Raw genomic sequence first — 12026 nt, 5'->3', positions numbered from 1 at the left:
GTGTGAAAAAACTATTTGCCCCCTTCCTGATTTCTTATTCTTTTGCATGTTTGTCACACAAAATGTTTCTGATCATCAAACACATTTAACCATTAGTCAAATATAACACAAGTAAACACAAAATGCAGTTTGTAAATGGTGGTTTTTATTATTTAGGGAGAAAAAAAAATCCAAACCTACATGGCCCTGTGTGAAAAAGTAATTGCCCCCTGAACCTAATAACTGGTTGGGCCACCCTTAGCAGCAATAACTGCAATCAAGCGTTTGCGATAACTTGCAATGAGTCTTTTACAGCGCTCTGGAGGAATTTTGGCCCACTCATCTTTGCAAAATTGTTGTAATTCAGCTTTATTTGAGGGTTTTCTAGCATGAACCGCCTTTTTAAGGTCATGCCATAGCATCTCAATTGGATTCAGGTCAGGACTTTGACTAGGCCACTCCAAAGTCTTCATTTTGTTTTTCTTCAGCCATTCAGAGGTGGATTTGCTGGTGTGTTTTGGGTCATTGTCCTGTTGCAGCACCCAAGATCGCTTCAGCTTGAGTTGACGTACAGATGGCCGGACATTCTCCTTCAGGATTTTTTGGTAGACAGTAGAATTCATGGTTCCATCTATCACAGCAAGCCTTCCATGTCCTGAAGCAGCAAAACAACCCCAGACCGTCACACTACCACCACCATATTTTACTGTTGGTATGATGTTCTTTTTCTGAAATGCTGTGTTCCTTTTACGCCAGATGTAACGGGACATTTGCCTTCCAAAAAGTTCAACTTTTGACTCATCAGTCCACAAGGTATTTTCCCAAAAGTCTTGGCAATCATTGAGATGTTTCTTAGCAAAATTGAGACGAGCCCTAATGTTCTTTTTGCTTAACAGTGGTTTGCGTCTTGGAAATCTGCCATGCAGGCTGTTTTTGCCCAGTCTCTTTCTTATGGTGGAGTCGTGAACACTGACCTTGATTGAGGCAAGTGAGGCCTGCAGTTCTTTAGACGTTGTCCTGGGGTCTTTTGTGACCTCTCGGATGAGTCGTCTCTGCACTCTTGGGGTAATTTTGGTCGGCCGGCCACTCCTGGGAAGGTTCACCACTGTTCCATGTTTTTGCCATTTGTGGATAATGGCTCTCACTGTGGTTCGCGGGAGTCCCAAAGCTTTAGAAATGGCTTTATAACCTTTACCAGACTGATAGATCTCAATTACTTCTGTTCTCATTTGTTCCTGAATTTCTTTGGATCTTGGCATGATGTCTAGCTTTTGAGGTGCTTTTGGTCTACTTCTCTTTGTCAGGCAGCTCCTATTTAAGTGATTTCTTGATTGAAACAGGTGTGGCAGTAATCAGGCCTGAGGGTGGCTACGGAAATTGAACTCAGGTGTGATACACCACAGTTAGGTTATTTTTTAACAAGGGGGCAATTACTTTTTCACACAGGGCCATGTAGGTTTCGATTTTTTTTCTCCCTAAATAATAAACACCATCATTGAAAAACTGCATTTTGTGTTTACTTGTGTTATATTTGACTAATGGTTAAATGTGTTTGATGATCAGAAACATTTTGTGTGATAAACATGCAAAAGAATAAGAAATCAGGAAGGGGGCAAATAGTTTTTCACACCACTGTATATATATATATATATATATATATGTATATGTATATATATATATATATGTATATGTATATGTATATATATATATATATATATATATATATATATATGTATATGACAGCAACACTCATAACAATGACAACACAATTACATTGACAATCATGTTACGTTATTTTTAAAATTTTCCTTTACTTTTTCATAACCTCTTTAACACACTACTTCTCCGCTGCGAAGTACGGGTATTTTGCTATATATATATATATATTTATATATATATATATATATATATATATTTATTTATATATATATATATATTTATTTATATATATATATATATATATATATATGACAGCAACACTCATAACAATGACAACACAATTACATATATATATGTAGATATGTATATATATATATGTGTCAATCTATCTATGTATATATGTCTAGATATATATATATATATATATATATATATATATAGATATGTATATATATATGTGTATATATATGTAGATGTGTATATATGTAGATATGTAAATATTTATGTATATATATGTGTCTGTATATGTATATGTATATATGTATATATATGTGTGTGTGTGTATGTATATGTGTGTGTTTATGTATGTGTGTATATATATGTTGATATGTGTGTATATATATATATATATATATATATATATATATATATATATATATATATATATATATATATATATATATATATATGTGGATGTGTATATGTATATATATGTAGATATGTGTATATGTAGATATGTATATATATATGTATATGTATATATATGTTTATGTGTGTGTGTATATTCTGCGAGAATGAAAAAAAAAGCTAACCTTTACCAGTATCATAAGTTACACCGGCTGTTACAGACTGAAATCAAATTTATGTTGTTATTCTAAAATTGTAAGAATAAGAGCAGTTCACTTCTCGAAGTGGAGCCGTGCGGGATCGAACTCGCCACCCTCTGATTCCCAGTCAGGAGCTGATACCATTACGTCACCGCGGCGGTTGCTGTAAGAGTGTCAATGTGGCATGGTAACACGGCTTTTTTTTTTGTGTAGTTATATTTTTGAATAACAGCGCACGTGTTCTCTTATTTGTACCTTTTGTGAAAGTGTTTCTTTGATATATGGACTTCAGGCTTCATACGTTATATAGTTTATGCCTACATTTTGTCATTTACTATTAGAATATGAAAAACGTTTCTGTTTTAAAAATGTGTTTGCACAGACTACTGAATGGAACGGAACACACATGAAATGCGTGTATTCCAAATAACACTATATTATTTCCACTCTAAAACTCCACTTCAATCCCAGATAATCAAATCAAGGCAAGGCATGAGCTAGGAGAAATTCGTTCTAAGTCGGTGGGGGGATGGAATAGCTGGCTGCTAGTAGCTTTTATTTATCAGCACATTTAGATGACAAAGGACTCTAGCGGAGAGGTGCAAACGGATTTAAGACGCGATTTAAGGTGGGACGGATTTACGAGTTTTTTCGTAGGCTCTGGTAATTCTAGTGTTAAATAAGTTGCCCATGACAATCACATATCTCCCTTCAGGTTCATATATTATATCTGATACCACAAATGAGACTATTCTATGTATAAGAATTCCCACACCTCTAGTTTTCTTTGTAAAGCTGGAATGGAACATTTGGCCAGTCCAGTCTTTTTGTAACCAGAACTGATCCTTGCTTAATAAGTGGGTCTCCTGTAAAAATACTATTTTAGCGTTTAGACCTGTTAGGTGAGAGAATACTTTCTTTCTCTTTAATTTGTGATTCAGGCCTTTAACATTCCAGCTCAAAAAGTTAACTGTCCCGTCATGGACACATTGATTCTGAATTTTTGATGTCGTTTTGTAGTCTTAACTGAAAGTGAGACACCTTTGACCTTAATTTCCAATTTTCCCAGGAGTTTTGTTTTTGTGGATCTTATTGTTGTGTAGTATCTTCCAGTCTGCATTTTTTTTTTTTGTTCTTTATTTCGTCTTATACGATTTCTCGTATTAGAAATTTGTTAGTTTTCGCATACCCCTTGGGGTTAGAGCGCAGGGTCAGCCATTGTACAGCGCCCCTGGAACAATTACAGGTTAAGGGTCTTGCTCAAGGGCCCAGCAGAGTAGGATCTCTTTTGGCAGTGACGGGGATTCGAACCGGCAACCTTCAGGAGACCAGTGCAGATCCTTAGCCTCAGAGCCACCACTCCGCCCTAAATTATTGCCATGCAGCCTATTGTTACGTTGGTAATTATACAGTAATTATAAGGATTAAAAGGACAGATTAGAAATAGCTTGCTCTCTTTCTCTCTCCCCCCCTAGTCCCCCCCATTTTGTCTCCCCATGAGAGGCTGGACCCCACTTCACAAAGTCACAGTCCTCTGACATACCTAGAGACAGAGCACATCCAAAACAAAACAAGCCCCCTAGCAGCGGAGTATGAAGATTGAAATTGAGATATCTATTACCGATTCATTCTAAATACTATAAGCATAAAATATAATCTTTAACAGTCTTGAAATAGTAAGGAATGGTGTTAAAAAGTGGCCCTGGATAAGCATAGTAAACCCTAATACAATAATAACTGTAACAATAAACCAAGGGTATGATGTTAAACTGTCTCTTTTAGAAGAGTTAAAAAAAAAAAAAAGTTACTAATTTAATTTCTTCCACACATACATACATATATGCGTAAAATTGTAATTAAAACATAAACAGAAAGCGGCTGAGAAGGGAAAAGGATATATAATTATTGTACCAGTATCATTGCAAGTGGATAAGACAGCCGGTAATATCTTCTTTGCCATGCCATGACAGGCGCGACTCACAATCATATTTCAGAAAAGAGTCAGGATCAGCTTTATTAACTCTTTTTCTGCTTCCTCAGTAGTGGTAAAGATGTAATTCTCGTCTTGAATATCCACTTTCAGTTTGGCAGGATACAAGAGGCTGTATCTGATATTGGCTTTCCATAAGCGCTATTTAATGTTATAGAAAGCGTCTCCGCTGCCATCTCCTGGACAGACAACATCACAGCAGTCATCAAGAAGGCTCAGCAGCGGTTACACTTCCTGAGGATCCTCAGAAAGCACAACCTGGACTCCAACCTGCTACTGATCTTCTACCTCTCATCCATCGAGAGCCTGCTGACGTACTGTATCACAGTATGGTACGGCAGCTGAACCATGGCAGACGGGGAGAGGCTCCAGAGAGTAGTGAAGGCAGCACAGAAGATCATTACCTGCCCTCTCCCCTCCCTGATGGAAATTTACACCTCCCGCTGCCTCAACAGAGCAAAAAACATCATCAAGGACAGCTCCCACCCTGGCTCTGATCTGTCTGACCTGTTGTCTTCAGGAAGGCACTACAGGTGCATCACAACAAGGACAAACAGACTCAAGAACAGTTTTTCCCAAAAGCCATAACCATTCTAAACTCACACATGCACTGACTATACAGTCTAACCTGGACTTCCTTCTATCCATCAACTGTGCAATATCCAATATCTAAATGGTATTGATAATAACTGTGCAATTTCTGTATACTGTACAATATCATTACTCTCAGGGTTCAAAATCCACTACTCACTGCACATGATCATCATTGTGTGCAATATTTTTTATATTATTTAAATAATGTGCAATAACCCAATAGTGCAATAGTTACTTATTCTTTCCATATGTATATAGCGTCGCAGAACTGTTTTTGCAACTTTTTGCACCATTTGTTTATTTGTTTGTTGTGTTCTACGTATACGTTGTGTTATACATATGTCTGCACTGGAGGAGCTGCTTTTAATCTCATTGTACATGTATATAGTGACAATAAAGGCATTCTATTCTTCTATTTAGCAGCTGTTGAGGGTGAGAAATCAGGGAAAATACGAATGTGGTTATTTTCAAATATAATCTCTTGTTTCTGTCTGAGAAGTGACATTACATTAAATATAGATTGTGATTTTTCGAAACGCACAACAAAAGTCCTAGGTTTAGAGGTATTTGATACCTGTATGCGGTAAGCTGCTGCTATCTCGATGTCTGATTTAAAGTCCTCTCCAATTATTTTTGAGAACAGTTCAGCTACAAATTTCACTGGGCTTTCACAATTCTCAAGTAGACCTTTGATTCTAATATTATTCCTTCTGCATCCATCTTCCAGAGCAGCAAGTCTGTCTCTAAGTTTTTTGCATTCGGATTCGCAACCGTTGCTTTTCCATTGGCGGTGGATGCCAGATGTTAGGCTGTTTCGATTTGAGTTGTAAATGTTTGCTTAACGTCTTTCAACTGATCACCAAGTACTCTCAGTTTTTCCTCAAACTTTGAAGCATTTTCCTGAATGTGTTGCTCAATTTTTTCCAGCATACCTTTAAAGGCTGCCTCAAAGAGATTATATACATGTTTATCCATGTCTTTATTATCCTGCCGCAGCACCTGCAGCTCCAGCCGCAGCTTCTCGTTTGTCTTGAGTATACCATTTATTTCTTTCTTTATATCTTTCTTGAGCTCATTTATGGCTGTGGCCATTGTAGCGATCATTATCTTCAGTTCAGACAGATCGTTTCAGCTTTCGTGTTCCGCAAGTGAAGTGGCAAGCCCTATTACAGCCGATGCTCCCGGCTCGCGAGGAGCAGATGAAAGCACGGACTGCAAGGCCATTTCCAGTTTCAAGTGATCTTCTGGAATCGACGAGCTATTGTGACCTGAATCACTTGCACATTCACTCCCATTTTCGCTCTTGACTGGAGACGATGCAGCTGAGCAGGGTCCTGGGAAGTGTGTGCTTTCGCCTATCTGTTCCAGGTCACTCTCTGAAAGGCTGTACCTTGGACTTGATGCCTGTCTAGGCTTGGGTGTATCTTTGGATTTCTTTTCCGTTTCTTTCTGAGCCCCTTTCTTACCGCTCATGTTTATATATGCTTGCATATACTGTAATAGAACCTCTTCGAGTTGGGTAAATACAGGATATCTCGGGATAATAAAAAAATAAAAGAAAAATTAAAGCCGCCGCTAACAGAGTTCTGCTTCAAACGTCCATCTCCCGCAATGGATGAGACCAACTCTTTTAGCCATTATGGGAAATGCCATGTGTGGCACAAACCCAACACTACCTTCCATCACCTTGTAAACACCATTCCCAAAGTAAAGAATGGTGGTTGCAGCATCATGCTGTGGGAATAGGAAATATGGTCAAGATTGAAGAGGAATATGGCTGCCACTAAATACAGGGCAATTCTTGATGAAAGCCTGTTTCAGTCTGTCAGAGATTTGTGACTGGGATGAAGGTTCACCTTTCAGCAGCATAAATACCCAAAACATACTATTAAGCTACAAAGAAGTGGTTTGAAAGGAAACATTTCAATGTCTTGGAATGGCCTTGTCAAAGCCCAAACCTCAATCCAATGGAGAACCTGTGGCATAACTTGAAGAAAGCTGTACACCAATGCAACATATCTGACTTGAAAGGAGATGGAGCAGTCTTGCCTTGTGGAATGGGCACAGATCTCAGTGATGATATGTGCTAAGCTAATTAAGACATTCCCCAAGAGACTTGAAGCAAGAATTGCAGCAATAGGTAGCTCTACAAAGTAAGGGGGGGCTGAGAATACCTATGCACACCAGGGATCCCTGTTTTTTTGTCCAAATTATTGTTTGTGTCAAATTGAAAAATATGTTTTTGCACCTTCAAAGTGTTAGGAATGTTGGGTAAATCAAATCATGCTAACCATCCAAAAATCCATTTTAATTCCAGGTTGTAATGCGACTCCATTACTATTTTCCATTTAATTCAAAACATAGTTGCAAGATCCTAACTTGGAAAAATACATATTGGCTATTCAACTTTAGTTCATAAATTACTATTTTGGCTTCCCTTTTAGCTTTACAGCTAAGTTAAATGGCTGCCACTATGTGCATGACTGCACACAACTACTGTACCATTTCTTAGGTGTGTGTACATATAGCAGCATCTTCTGCCTTCGACTAGCCAGCAGATGAACAGCATATATGACAATGTGGGAGGTCACCTCAGCCTATTGCATATCCTCTTCTCTTCTCAATTACTTAGCTTTTCTCTGACAGAAGATGCACAATGCTTGGTTGAGCTTTCATAACATACAGCTCATCACTTTTTAACTCTGTGTCATGATGCATTTAACCCTGTAACACAGATTCCCACAAGCCATCTCAAGGGTTATGCAACCACTCCACTCAGGAAACCTGAAAGTGAAATATGAACTGAAAACAGAAAAAAAAATATCAAAGTCAAAATAAAAAAAATAAAAAAATCAAAAGTCCAAATGGCCAAGTACTTTAGTTAATAAAAGATTATTTCTTTTTGAACTTTAGAGATACTTCATAAAGAACATTTTTGCTAGTTCTGTTTCACAGTAAATATAAACTGTAAATAATATGCTTTACTGTAACAATTTCATTTTAATATTTTTTCACAAATGAAAAGCTACAAATAATACTATGTTCAAAAATAAAAGTTTGCACAGAAAAGACAGCTACTTACCATTCATGAATGTGTTAGAGAAAAAAAGATTTACAGATGGAGTTCTATAGTTGGGTATTGCAGGCATTTAAATGACACCACAGAGATAAAAACAGTTCCGGTAAATCTCCATGGCCAATTACTTTAATTCATTAATTACTATCATTTTTACCGTAGCAATACCATCTGTGTAGAATTTGATCTGCTAAAAGTAGACAACACACCTCTAAATGTGAATCGAATAATGGGGTCTAGTGGTTAACACATAGCCATTTAAACTAGGCTGCCAGTTCAATCCCCCATTTAAATGACTAGATATTTAATCTATACTGTACAAAAAATGAAAGTAAGCAATTGAACTGTAACATTAGACTTTGTAAATATGCCGGGATGGTGCTCATTACTGAAAGATGATGAATATAATAATGTGTTCGTATGTTGGGAGGAATGGTGCCATAGTTGTTAGTGGTGCTGCTTCTCATCCCTAGGTCAGTGTTTTTCTAGTTTTACAATATTTTTTAGTTTTACTTTATATTTCATTTTTCATTGTATTTTTACTTAGTTTTTCAGCATTTTCTAATATTAATTTTCATTTAGTTTGTAATTCTAATTTTAGTTTTTATTTAGTTTTAGTTAAACAGTGACTGACTTTTAGTTTTACTCACATTTTGGTCATTTTATTCAACAAAACATGTCCACATGGGGGCGGCACAGTGGCGCAGTGGTAGCGCTGCTGCCTCGCAGTTAGGAGACCCGGGTTCGCTTCCCGGGTCCTCCCTGCGTGGAGTTTGCATGTTCTCCCCGTGTCTGCGTGGGTTTCCTCCGGGCACTCCGGTTTCCTCCCACAGTCCAAAGACATGTAGGTTAGGTGGATTGGCGATTCTAAATTGGCCCTAGTGTGTGCTGGGTGTGTTTGTGTGTGTCCTGTGGTGGGTTGGCACCCTGCCCGGGATTGGTTCCCTGCCTTGTGCCCTGTGTTGGCTGGGATTGACTCCAGCAGACCCCCGTGACCCTGTGTTCGGATTCAGCGGGTTGGAAGATGGATGGATGGATGTCCACATGGACAGTGCTCTTCATGGCTAAAATAACAGCCTTCTTTCTTTATGTCAAACTGTATATCAGTTCTTCGAAAGATTTCACTCATTCGTATCAGTACAGCTCTCCTCCAACTCTGCTAGCCTCTGTGAGTGAGCTGAGGAAGTTCTAGAATCCCAACTGCCATCTGCACCCTGCACAACCTTCCTCCACAATTACATCACACCTATGATCTCCAGCTCCTCTCCACTCTCTGGACTTTTTGTCTCTGCTGGTGTGAAGTGAGGAGAGAACTGAGAAAACTCTGTATAAAAAAGCTTTCAGGGCCAGATGGAATCAGCATCAGGGTGATGAAAACATGTGCTAACCAGCTCTGAGGGGTCCTATAACACCTGTTCTCGCTTTCTTTAAATTTGCAGAAAGCTCTTCAGCTGTAGAAAACATCCTGTGTAGTCCCAATGTCAAAGAAAGGTCATTCCAAAGATCCCAAGGGTTTTAGACTAATTACTCTTACTTCATATATCATGACGACTTTTGAGAGACTGGTCCTAAAACAGCTATGCCCAATAGTTTCAGAACATGTGGATCCTCTGCAGTTTGCCTATCAGACACATATACAGTAGGTGTGGAAGATGCTCTCATCTGTATGCTCCTGAGAGCCTACACTTACCTGGAAAAATCCAGCATCACAGGATAATGTTCTTTGACTTTTCCAGTGCTTTTAACAACATTCTGCCAAATTGACTAGGGGAAGAGCTCATGGCTTTGTATTGTGAAGCTCCTACAATCTCCTGGATCATGGACTACCTGACCAACAGATAGCAGTTTGTGAGGCTGAGGGACTGTGTGTCAGAAATGGTGGTAATACTGGAGCAGCTGAGAGAACTGTTCTGTCTCCCTTCCTGTTCACCCTCTACCCAACAGATTTCCAGCATAAAACCAGCATTTGCCATTTAAAGACATTTTCGAATGACTCATCCATCATAGGCTGCATTAATAATGGAGACTTGTCATTGTACAGGAAGTTAGTGGAGGACTTAATCTTGTGGTGCAGGGACAAAAAAACTAAAGAGCTGATAGTGGACTTTAGATGTGCCAAGGAATCTCTGAGACCTGTCACCATCCGGGGGGAGGACGTGGAAGTGGTGTAGAGCTACAAGTACCTGAGGGCTCACACAAACAATAAACTGGACTGGTCTGATAACTCAGTGGGGCTGAACAAGACGGGAAATGGTCCATCAGTCCATAGTAGCCAGTGTGGTGTTCTACGTTGTGTTCTACTGGGGAAGCAGTTTGAACTCAAAAGAAGTACAATGCCTGAATAAACTTATCGGGGACGCCTGCATCATCACAGGAAGAACCCTGGACACACTGGAAGCTGCTGTACAAAAGAGGATGGTGGCAAAATTGGATGTTATCATGAAAAATCCCCTCCATCCCCTCCTGGAGGTACTCTCTTGGAGCACCTTTAGCCACTGACTCATTCCACCACAGTGTGCTAAGAAGTGCCTCTGAGGGTCTTTTCTACCCAGTGCTATCAGGCATTTCAATGCTTCATCCCGGGGCAAGCATTAAGTTTATATTGAAATACCATTTGGAAATATCTGAACAATATTCATTCATTCATTTGTTTATTTTTACATATCAATTGATTGATTGGCTGTACTGCTGTCCTGAGAATCTGTACCCTTCATTTTACGTTTCTGCTGCTGTATGCATGTGAAATTCCCCCTGGGATTAATAAAGTTTATCTAATCTAATCTGATTTGTCTTGCATTTCTGGCAGCCTGATACATGAATATATGAAGCATACAACTTTACCATCGTTGACAGAGCTCCATTGTCTCATGATAATGTGACAGTTCAAGGCTTCTGGTGTAATCAAAAGATGCCTGTAACAAGTAACCTTTGTTGTCAGTTGTTACTTTACCTGCAGTACATTTAAGCAAAACAGTTATTTAATTTCAAAAACACTTTCATTTTCAGTTGTGTGATTCCCAATGCAAGTAGCAAGATCACTACAAATATACTCTTTTATGTTATATTTATTTTTCATATTTTCTGATGTTGACTATGTCATCTACACATTTCAATTTTTGAAACTGTATTTTTCTTAGGGAATTCTTGCTTTTTACACAAGTCACTAGTTGAGCCATGTTAATAACAGCAATAAGGTGAATGAAAGTTATCCCATGTATATAGTGCATTTCTAAGAACACATTTACCATCAAGTTAATAACATAGTTTCCAACAATAGTTGTAAAACAGGCAGTCTTCTGCAGTTACACACACAGCTTACACACACATACACAAAGGAAGATTATACAAACTCCATTTAGACCCAGCCAAGGCTAGCAATCAAATCTGAGCTCATCACTTTGTGTGACATCAACTCGTTAAGCACCAACGCTCTGCATACAGTAAAACATTAGCACTAAATGACATCATTAAAACTAAGTGTACATGTGGAATGTCATCTTAGCTGATAGCACTGATGTTGTGCTATACTTCTGCTTACTCTAATTAACATCCATAGATAGCTACTGAGCTCTGATCCACACAATAAGAAATTCAGGGATCTCGTTATTCTCTCATTTTACTGTGATTTTAGAATATCATGCTCAGATATCAATGTCAAAGCTAATGAGTTAGTGATATTCCAGGTCTTCCTACACTACAGAAGAATACTAAATACTCTCAGTCACTTATTTTTTCATTAGCGACATACAAGTAAGCCCGCGATTCGCCAGCGAATCGGAAATCCAAGAATGGCAATCAGTTTCTGCGTGATGAAATATCATGGAGGGTATATGCGGTGGTGTGGGCGGTCGCGTCCAGGTGGCTGTACAACCTGGCGTGCACGCTTTACCTCAGGTTTAGT

At 38.6% G+C, this 12026-nt stretch overlaps 1 protein-coding gene across 1 annotated transcript in view; it reads right to left on the bottom strand.

Annotated features, from left to right (window-relative positions):
- The window catches only part of LOC114667097 (formin-like), a 613004-nt gene that overhangs the window by 489883 nt on the left and 111095 nt on the right, over window positions 1–12026 (bottom strand). The window lies entirely within an intron of this gene.

The sequence above is a fragment of the Erpetoichthys calabaricus genome, chromosome 16 (assembly GCF_900747795.2).
Source record: "Erpetoichthys calabaricus chromosome 16, fErpCal1.3, whole genome shotgun sequence".
Lineage (NCBI taxonomy): Eukaryota > Metazoa > Chordata > Cladistia > Polypteriformes > Polypteridae > Erpetoichthys > Erpetoichthys calabaricus.
The sequence above is the reverse complement of the archived record's forward strand: the minus strand, read 5'-3'. Positions and strand labels throughout refer to the sequence as shown.